We start from the raw sequence: 10,975 nt of genomic DNA, 5'->3' as shown, positions 1-10,975 counted from the left end.
ATAAAAGAATAAGTCTGAGAGAAAAGAGATTGAAAAAAACAGCTGCTGTACTCATTATATCACCAAGTATCTCTACATATTGGCACCTCTTATCTGAAGTAATGACAGCTGATACTTTACATGTGTTGTATCGTGGAGTTTCTCCAGTATCTGAGTCCAGAGAAAACCACCGCAAAAAGTAAAATTGAGAAAATGTGGAATAAAGCTTGAAAGCTGAAAACAAAAACAATATGCCCAAGCAAGCACGAAAGATGAGCAAAATGCATGTGGGACTCTTAATGAGCACAATTCAATAAGCCCTAGCATGATCAAGCCTCGGTTAAATGAATCTGGACATTGAAATCAAGCACATGCTTGGCACATTCTTATGTGATAATGTGAATAAACCTTTTTCTTTCTTGATGAAAATAATGTGAACAAACTCGACCATGTTGGATTTCAAATTGAGTTTAATGAGCCTTTTTCAGTGACATAGATGAACTAAATTCAGACACTTTGATGTTTTGAATATGAATGTCACGATCTTTTATTAAAGACAAAAATATTATGATTTCCATTTCAATTAAAAAAGAATTCTAGGACATTAAGCCCAAGGCTCAACCTAATTAACATAGATCAGGATTAAAAGACAAACTATTCCATCTAAAATTAAAATAGGAAACTATGAACAGAATTCTAATATAGGCATCACAAACATTGGTTTCCCAACAAACTTAGCTCCAAGTTTGCAATGCTATCTGGATCCCCAATTTCAGACACATGTTGTTCTTGGTATGCTGGTCTCTGGTCCATCTCTTCAGCTCAGTTCTCTTTGCTCTTATATAGGTCTTCTAGGCACACATTGTTTAGGTCAAAAATGCAAGAGAATATATATCAAACTTTGTGCCCTAGCTGATATCGATGAACCATATCATTGGTAGTGTGGTAATATGGACTTTGATTTCTATACGGATAATGGTACAATAGAGTAACAAAAATACGGCAAGAAAGATCGAGATCTATTCCTAATTTCCCTTTTAAATAATTAGAGGTTCTATATGAAATTCACATTGAGTAAGGATGTGTCGTACAATTATAATAGAAAAACAGTTTATTGTGGGAGAATGAGTAGTGGATCTCACCAAAGTTCAAAAAGAAACCAAGAGCCGGGTAGACGGAAGAGCGAATGGCTTTGGAGTTTGGGCCCATCGACCACGTGGAATGGGCGATTAGGCTTCCGACTGTGACCGTTGGTAACGTCCCCTCGCCGTCCTTATCAAATCTGGGGGGCTGGTCAGGGAAGGGTAACGAAACCATCCGACGGCGAAGAGAAGCCGGAGACGGGGTGCGAAGAGTCCGGGGCTACGTGGAGCGACGCGTGGCACGCTGCCATCACGGTCCGGTGCGGATCGGACGGCTTGGCGAGTAGGAAGCGTGACAGCCGTCGATCGTAGCTTGCTCTCGAGTGCTGCTATAAATGGCCAAAAGAATGGGGGGGAGAGAGAGGGGGGAGACGGGCACGGTTTCGCAGGGCCCGAAGCTTCGGTCTTTCCGTCCTCTGGTACTAGTTCTCTCTATTTCGTGCAGCCGAAGAGAAGTACGTCTGCATCAAAAAAAGAGAAGTACGTTTTTTTCTTGGGTCTTTAGTTAGAGAGAGAGACCGGGAGGCAGAAGAGCTAGAGATCAGATGGGGCGCTTCGATTGTTGAAGGTGTTGCGATCGACGAGAATTCTTTGTGCTGTTTTGGCCCTATCTGTAATTTCTTTTTTATTTTGTTTGGGCATGTTTGGTACGTGAAAGAATGGATGTTCTTGTGGAATGAGTATAGCTTTTGGATTCGTTATCGTCCCTTCTTTTCCTTGCTTCTCTTATGATTTAGATTTTTTTTTTTTTTTTTTTTTTTTTGCGAGCTTTTGGATTTTTATCTGTTTTTATACTGGTTCCTGGCTACATTTGTTTCTTTTTCAAATTTCTGGTCCTGTTCTCAGATTCTGACGCTGATAAAGAGATGAGCTTTCCTTCTTTCCCTCCTCTTTCCCTTTTTTTTTTTGGAATTTTTTTTATAGGTTTGATCTGGAAGATAGGGACTGGGTTTCGAGATTTAGTGGGTTGTTCTTACTTTTATCTCCCTCTATTCGAAAAGATGCCTCGGATATCTCGTATAATATTGTTTTCACCCAAGCGCTCTCTTTTTTCTCTCCATCTATCTTCTTGTGTTTGTGGTGTCGAACCTGGATTCTAAAGGCATCTTTTCCTTTAACCTTCGGGTTCTCTTTTTCTGGCCTTTTATCTAGTTCTCTTCCACGTTGGTCTCTGGTTTTCAGTGGCGGAGTCCAGGGGATGGCAGGGAAACCTATGTGCCTAATTTTATAAATTGGATGGATTTATCTTTCCTCCTGGAAATATTTAGAAGAGACATAAAAAAAAAAAAAAAAAAGGAACTCCCTTTTCTTCTGCCAACAATAGAAAGAGCCTAAAAAGAAAGGCTTTCCTTGATGCGATTATCTGTCATAACTCCTCACCGGGCATCTCGCCTTTTTTCTAGCTTTTCCTCCCTCCTCTCACTCCTCTGCCTCGCTCGCTTTATTTGCTCCTTGACGTCTCTCATTTGCCCTAGACATCGTCCCTCACTTTATTTCCTCTCTTACTGTGGCTGCAGAGAGACAGTGGAGTGGGAAGAAGAGGAGGAGGAGGTCAGAGAATAAGAGAAAGAGAGAAGATAGAGAGACTGGACGATGTGATCGGTGATTGGATGTGGATGTGGGCGTAGAGGATATGGACAAAGAGAAAGGTCGAGACTTGAAGCGCAGCGGCAGCTCGGGGGGTCGGTCATCGCCCGCGAAGCGACCGCAGAGAGCGTTATCTGGAAGGATCAGCAGCAGCACCAAGCCCATCCCGGCCCCATCCTCCTCCCCCTCTAGTATCAATCCTAAGTCTTAACTAACTCTCTCACCATGCCTTGGTTCTCCTAAAATGCCCCTCCCTCTTGCCTAATTTACATCGTTACATTGTTTTTCTATATAAAATCAGTAATTTCTCGCCGGTTTTTTCCTTTTTTCCCCTCTTGGCACTTGAGTTGATCGAGATTTTTCTTTTCTTGGGTCATTCTTTTTCTTAATTCAAAGAAAATGTTGCAGTTTTGAATGGTAGCAGTTATGATAGAGGAGGAGGAGGGGAAGAGAGTGCGATGGAGAGATGGAAGAAAGAGAGAGCGAAGGCGTTCGTGTGGGGCCCACGCACCAGCAGAGAGGACGGCAGGACAGGCGATGGAGGAGGCAGCTGTGGGTCCGATGGAGGAGGCTCACACCTTTCACGCACGTCCCTTTCGACGAACGGTCGACTCCAGTCAAAGGTCGAACTTTTTTGTTTTTCCCCGTCCCTTAGCTAGTGGTTTTATTTTTTATTTTTTTCTGTTTTAAGTAATAATATATTTCTCTCGCTTTCTTTCCTTAATATATTTTTTTAATTTTAATTATAGGAATCTGAGGATTGCAATGCTGTGGGCCATGCCATGGTGCCTAGGAAATTACGGTCTGGTATAAACAATTCAGATGGAACGCTTCTCAGTTCCTTTTATTTGAATACCACCAAAAAAAAAAAAAAAAAATTGTTTGAATACTACTACCATTACAAAAAAAAAAAAAAAAAAAAAAGTGTGTGTATCCGTTCTCATAGTATGCTTAGTTTAGTCCTATCCTCCTTGGTAAATAAAAGATGGCTTTGTGAATCCGAATCTTGAGTTCCCACTTCCGACTTTTAGGTGCTGATTTGGGGTAGACTATTGTTTTTCCGTGGTCAGTATTAAATTCATAATCTACTGTTTTTTTTTTGGTCTTTTCGTTTAATATTTGCATAAACTGTTATACCGAATAGCAAATTTTTTTCATTGCCGTTTTTGCCGGCAGTTGGTCGCCTGGCTTATAATTTTTTTTCAAAATAAGAAAATGTACCGAGTGATCTCGGTTCTGTTGGTTCTCGTCGTGTTTGTAATCTTCCTGAAGTGACATCAGTAGTACTCTCATACTTGTTTACCGTTATCAATTTCAGCTATGAACAAACGCAGCAGTCTATCAGCATCTCCACTGTTGCAGGATTTGAAGAACAAATGTCATGCCTCCAATGGTAACCACATGCCCTGTGTCAATGGCCCGAGGAGAGTTAAGAGAAACATGGTTGGTCTTTCATCAGCATGCTTGCTTAGCTTGTCCTTTTCACCTTATTGTCAGTTTGTGGCTCTTGATACCTTCTGGCCTTCTGTTTAAGTAGCTAAAGGAACAAATCACCAAAGATGAGGAAGAAGCTGCTGAGACATTGTCTGCATTGGCTAGTATGATCCTGATGGCAGGCCAATTAACATCAGTCAGGAAGGTAGAACGTTGGAGGAAAATTCAGAGACAACAGCAACTGTCTTTTCTCATTCAGAAGGTTGGTAAATTCAACTAGAATCCATGTCTTTTATTTTCGCTAGAGCAATACCTTTAACTTCAAGGTTGCCTCGGATTCGAGAACAGCCTTTTTACTTTTTTTAAAAGAAGTTCTGTTTATTATATTTTAAGTTGTGTAATTTCTAATCCAACAGCTTCAAAAGAAGAGAGTACTAAAATTTTGCTTCCAAGCGCCAGCGCTGCAGTGAAAAATCCCTCTTCTCACATGGAGAAGTCCATTGTAGAAACTGCAAAACCTGAGCCTTCTGTTTTGGAGCAGCCTGCTATTACCTCTGCAAACCAACGATTGTATCCAGGATCAAATGGAACAGCTCATTCTGATTTCCAAAGAACATCTCCATCCAAGAATGAACAGGCAAATGATGCAATTTCAAGGGATTCTTTGAATTCATCAAATCTCCTGGAAGCTCCTCTCTATTCTTACTCTGGAAACAAGTCAGTACTATTTGGTTTGCATTCTTTATTTTACTTTAAAAAAGGGACAGCTAGATGGTAATTGCACAATATTTCTTATTTCACCTTGATTTTGGTTCTGGTTGAGTCACTTGCAGATCAGCACATTTGGATCCCTTTCGGCGCACAAATCAGAGATTATCTTGGGCCAGTAATGTTTCTATGCTTGGAGATTTGGTCATAGTTATTATGGGTCATTCGGAAATTTTTGAAACCAGTATCACCTTTTTTTTTTTTTCCAGTTTGGATCCGCCTCCTCAGAGACCCAGGTGCAGCCTTTGAATCAGAAAACTGACAACCCAACACATTATATGAATGGGAAAGGTGGTCATTTTGCACCTTGCTACAGACATTTTACGTGGGGAACATATTAACCGTGTTTATTACTGTATTATCTGTGCTCTTCGTTCTAACTGATTATTCCAAAATCTTGGTTATCTCATCAGACACAAGTCATGCTCTGTGGCCTGATTTGCCAAGCAGTGATAACGGACATTTGACAATGTAATTCATAATCCACCTGCCACTCCTGATGGGGAACTCCGAACACAATATTTTATAAATCTGTTTCCCTAGGATGCCATTTAATTTAAATTTACTTTTGTAGGTTGCCTTCAACTAAAGCTGCAGCCTGGCAAGACTCTGTTGCAGGCGGGTGTAGAACTAGTTCAAATGGACTGAGCTCAAGTGGAAGTGGTCTTCTAACTGAAAAGGTGGATGATGATCCCCTTGGCATTGGCAAGGTGCTTTTTACTCTTCCCAAGAAAATGCTCTTTTACATTTCCCAATTGTCAACTGTCTTATTTTGCAATTAGTTTGTCATGCAGAATGCATTCATGGTCATGCATGAGATTGGGTGGATGGGGAGATTTACCTGTTATTTAGAAGAATGACCGTCAGGATTATGGTGAAATGTGCAATGAGGATGAGTGTTTGATGTCATATTACCAATTTCCAGCAGGATCTAGATGAATTCAAAGTGAGCCTGCTCCATATGGGTGTTGGATGGCCTCATGCGAACTTTTATATGAAGAGCATTTGTGTCCTTTTAGGCCTGAAACCTATCTGTCTAAATATCTTTATATTTTGTTCCTAACAGTTGAAGGCATATTTAGATGGTTGGGCCCAAAATCCTATTAGATTTATGGATTAGACCGGTAAGGTCATCAAAACCATTGAGTGGGCTGGTCTAAAAGTACCAAAGACTACCTTTTGAGTGGCTGGCCCAAGCCCCATTGAGAGAAACAAAATGGCCAATGAGATTTTGGGCCCAACCACCCAAACAGGACCTTAATGAATGCTTTTATTGCATTAAGTCTGTGCTGATTGCTAGCTGATCTTAAAAGAGTAGCTCTTTAATGAGAGAGGTACTGTAATTGAGTACAAATGTACTGTTCTACGCCCACTGGAGTTGCTTATGAAATTTGGATATATCGTGCTTCAGTTTCTCTAATTATCTGCTCAACGATGTAAGCACACTGAAGATTTCATTTATTAGAAGTTTGAGTTTGTCATATTTTTGGGTGCGGCTCCTGCAGGGGTCAGCGGATAGGAGGTCATCATGGAAAAGGTGCACTACTCATGCGTACATAAGCCATATCATTCAGAGCTATCAGAACACTGAAAAAAAGCATTGGTTTCTGCCCCTGACTAACCAATCAAAAGCCAAAGATGGAGTGCATTCTGGTGTGCAAGCATCCAATGAGGCCACTGGTTTAAGTAGTCTGAACAGCATGACTTCTGCTGGAACTAGCGGTTCCATAATGGAGACTACAAGTGAAGCTACAATTCAAACGTTATCTGGCTCTATATACAACAGCAACAGGTATTTGTCATTCCGCTGGTTTGTTTATCCTCTCCTTCATTTCTTACATTTTCTGAATGTTCTGTTTATGACCTGAGTCCTGTCACTAGTGTTGCGTTTCTTGACCTTGTTGGCCACCGGTGAAACTAACCCCTAGAATGGGGTAAACAATTCGGGCAGCTTCACATTCTTTCCTCCGTTTGCAGGGCACATATCATTCCCTTATGCCGTTCCCCTTCTCTCATGGTCCTTGTAGTTCACCAAGTCTGGACCAGCTCGCAGCTGCAACGGCTCAACAGGTGTGTTTTGTTTATTCAGCTGTCATGCAAAACATGTTTTGGTTGTTTGCAATCCCCCCGTTTTTGGATTTTGTAAATCTTCAGTTTTTTTTTTTTTTTCCTTCGCCCTGAGGGGGTCGTCTCATTCCTAACTTGTCCCTGTCCTTTTGATCCTATGTTATTAGTCAATGAAATGAGTGGTTGTGTATTCCACCCTCATGCTCAGAGAAAACTTTCATGCGCAACTTGCTACAATTATTATTAATATATTATTTGGTGTTATTTTTTTGGTCACTAAGAGGGTATCTTTAAAAAGTGTGACTTCATTGCTTGAAGTGTGATAGCTTTTATGTAGTTGGTGTCTAATAGTGTAAAAAGCTGTGACACTTCAAGTAATAGATCGCACTATTTTCGAAGATATAGTATAATTTCAGTTCTGCTTTAGTTGATGCCATTTTGTTTTTCAAGAAATATTGGACTTTTATGAATTGTTAGTCAGTAGTCGCAACTTCTTCCAAGGGCTGATCATCTGGTAATCTGTCCAGCTGCAGCTACCATACCACATAGGTAACTCGCTCTATGGACCCTATGGACCACAAATGCTTCTTTCGCGAGGCACAGCTCAACATCAACAGCAGCAGCAGATATGGCAGGCTCATATGGACCAACACAGACCGCTTCTTGGTATTCCAACATGGCAAACCATGAGGCTGCAAGATCCCTCCCTGCTTCCATGTGCTCAGCCTCCATCCATATTTCCTCAACTTTCCAGAGAGATGCAGGTTAGGCCTTATAAATCTCCTAGTTCACAGCAGCTACAGCAGCTCTTGCCCATTCCCTCATCATCCTCCTCTCTGAGAGCAAAGAAGCCACATGGTGGTGGGTTTGCCACTGAAGGTGCACCTCAATTGCAGCTGCTTTGTAATGCCCAGCGCATGTGAAGAGAAAATGGATGGCCCAGATTAGTTTCTTATTTTATTCATTCAAATATTGACTGGAGCTTATTGTGTTTCCCCTTCATGACCAACCATGCAAAGTTCTTGGCAGCGTTTGCTTCACCTAACATGGCAGTTCTAAACTTCGGTAAAAGGCTTGATGAAAGAAACCCGGGGAATCACAAGTTCCAAAGGAAGGTGTACGGAAGATATTGATGCAAAAGATGGCAACCATATTACGTCGACCATGCCCTGCGTAGCAAAGCGGCACTCAGCAGTGGTGGACCAGTACTCCTATTACTTGATACTTTTAGGAAAAATGGGGTTTATTATAGAACTAACAAATTACAGGCCCTCCAGCCGCAAAGAATAGAGGAGGAATGACATGAAAGGGTATACTGGAATGAAAAGTGTGGCAGTCCTTTCTAGCTTGTTATGGTCCTTTATATATGAGTTTTCATACATCGACAAACTGAAGACTCCTCTGTAAAATTTATGCTGATGATTAGGACTTGAAAAGGTTTTGTCCATAGGATGAAGTGAATTGTCTGAAAGATGTCTTGAGGGTGATGGAATGCAGCTCTGTTAGGTTGATTTTGGTCTATGTTGGATCTGGTGCAACAGAAGCTGCTTAAAAGGAGTACAGATTCTCTGTTACACAAGAGTTCCTCTCGTTGTTTTGCCTATACGCTGCAGCACTGGCACGGTGATCCGTTGTGTATTTGTTCCCCACCGTTGCAGTGCATAGGCCTTGGCACATGGATTATTTGCATGTGTCAAAGAGGGAAATATTTCCTGCATAACAGAGCGTCGCTCTCGCTAAGGCAGCCTGTGTTGATTAATATTATCTCGAGAAATTACCTGTACAAAGTACTAGATAGGTAGTTCTTGATATCAACCTCGTGCACATCACTGTTGTTTGGCATAGCATGACGTGAATCTGTATGATATGACGTATATTCTGCCAGCCATTATTAGTACATTCTCATGCCAACAACTTAAAATCCTGGAAAAAATGGTTGAGGTTGAGGCGGTGTAAGCGTTGTTTCTGAAAGCATGATTTGGTTTAGAAGTAATTATAGCATCTGCAAATGGTATGGGTTAGTGGGTGTGAATCTAAAATCAGATGTGGGCAGTGATTGATCATGTTTTAATCTCATCTTCCAAACACATATAAAAGTTGTAATGCACACTTTATTAAGAAAAAAATTAACTTTCGAATTTCAAAAGTCATATTAAGTTTTGGGTATCATGCAAGCTTAGGAAACCGAGTCAAATCCCTAGAGCTGGATCACTTGTGTGTGACTTGTACACCTAACACAGCATGCCATAATACATTGTTATATGTGCATGATGAGCTATGTTTTATAATAACTAATATGTTGATAGTGTAAAGAAAAAGTTTGGATGCGGTAGATGTGCGGGGTAGAGAACACAAATGATTGAGAACCACTTGAGAAATTAATATTGCAAATGGGGACTGGTCAAATTATTTTAGAAAATCCTTCACCATTAAAATTCCCAGCAAAGTTAAATTTTTCGGTTTTTGTTGCTAGTCTGAATATTTTAATGATGAGAAATAAAATTTGTTATAATGGAGAAGGAACATTTGCTGCTGTTCTCTTTCAACCTTAATTTTATGCTTAGCCTTTAAACGATCGAGTAAGTAACATTTTTATTGTTTTCTCGTGTGGTGCTATATCCTTTTGTTGATGCCTTTCCACCAATCTGGCAATAGTACCCGTAATGGTAGATTCTAACTTGCAAAAATTTTACACCTTGGAAGGGCCGAGATTGTTTACGCCCATGACCGCCCGCATGCCGAGGAAGGTGCTAGTAGTGAGGCGAGGCAATGACCAACAAATTTGATGATTGCTAGAGAGAGCATGGCAAATAATTATTTTATATTTCAAATAAGAATATTTGTTGTCTATGATATATATATATATATATATATATATATATATATATATATATATATATATATATATATATATGCTCAATGTGATATTCTATCTCTAAACTACTTATATATTAAAAGTCATGGGATTTGAAGATCTATAGCTTTCGATGTAGTGGTGGTTAAAAAATTAGATAGTTTGAATGACATGAAACAATGGATATTTTTCTGACCACTTGATGGATAAGTTAAAAATCTTCAAATTATATAAATTTTTATATAAAAATAATTTAAAAATAATAAATTATATTCAAAACTTAGATCATCAAGATGGGACTATCATTATTCAATATAGTTCCAACCAAATTTGAGTGAAAATCTGTTGAAGTATAGCCAAGTTCAACTCTCAAAACACACATATATGTATATAAGGGGGTGTTTGGTTCGCGATCGGAATCGAAATGGATTGGAATCGGAATCGAAATCAGAATGGTCAAATCATCTAAAGCATTTGGTTCGTGATTGGAATCGGAATCGAAATGGATGATTCCTAATGTTGTTGTTTGGTTCATTTAAAGATAAGAATCGGAATCAATTTAAATTTTTATTTTTATCTTTGAACTAAAAATTTTTAAAAATTTAATTTTTAAATAATTTTAATATTTTATCTTATTTAATATTAAAAAATTTATAGTAAAAGATTTAAACATATATACATTGAAAATTGGAAAGGATATACTTTATATATGAAAGTGTGATATTTTTTTTTTTGCTAAAAAATTTTGTTGCTTGAGAGATCCAACCCACTCAAGCTTGTACAATTCTCAAATCCTGATGCAAATGGGCCTTCAAGGCCCATGTTTGATAGATGCAGCCTAAGGAACCTGTTGTCATCATGATGCCAGCATTCAACACCACTAAACTTGTATATGGCCCCTTCTGTTTTGTTGTCAATATCAAAATTCTTGTCCAACCAATCGTTCATCCTCTTCAGCTGCGACACCATCCTGGCCATCTGCTCCTGATTCGACGGCCCTAGGGCCTAGAGCCATCAAAACGGGCCTTAGCCCGCGGGCCGGCCCGTTTAGGCCCTTAAAATAGTAGGGCTGGGCCAGTGTTTTAGCAGCCCGTTTAACAAAAGGGCTTTTTAGCCCGACCCATTTATGGCCCGACCCGTGAAG

At 39.8% G+C, this 10,975-nt stretch overlaps 1 non-coding gene across 1 annotated transcript; it reads left to right on the top strand.

Moving 5' to 3' along the window:
- The first annotated feature begins 1,161 nt into the window (after nt 1–1,161).
- On the top strand, nt 1,162–8,488 carry LOC105054400 (uncharacterized). Its single transcript, XR_012135261.1, has 13 exons — nt 1,162–1,689; nt 2,639–2,899; nt 3,105–3,331; nt 3,458–3,515; nt 4,027–4,151; nt 4,246–4,404; nt 4,559–4,859; nt 4,976–5,201; nt 5,324–5,381; nt 5,485–5,620; nt 6,416–6,702; nt 6,888–6,980; nt 7,505–8,488. It is a non-coding gene; the product is annotated as an uncharacterized protein (transcript).
- The last annotated feature ends 2,487 nt before the right edge of the window (nt 8,489–10,975 follow it).

Source organism: Elaeis guineensis, chromosome 11 (assembly GCF_000442705.2).
Source record: "Elaeis guineensis isolate ETL-2024a chromosome 11, EG11, whole genome shotgun sequence".
NCBI lineage: Eukaryota > Viridiplantae > Streptophyta > Magnoliopsida > Arecales > Arecaceae > Elaeis > Elaeis guineensis.
Note: the sequence above shows the minus strand (reverse complement) of the source record. Positions and strands in the feature narration are given on the sequence as shown.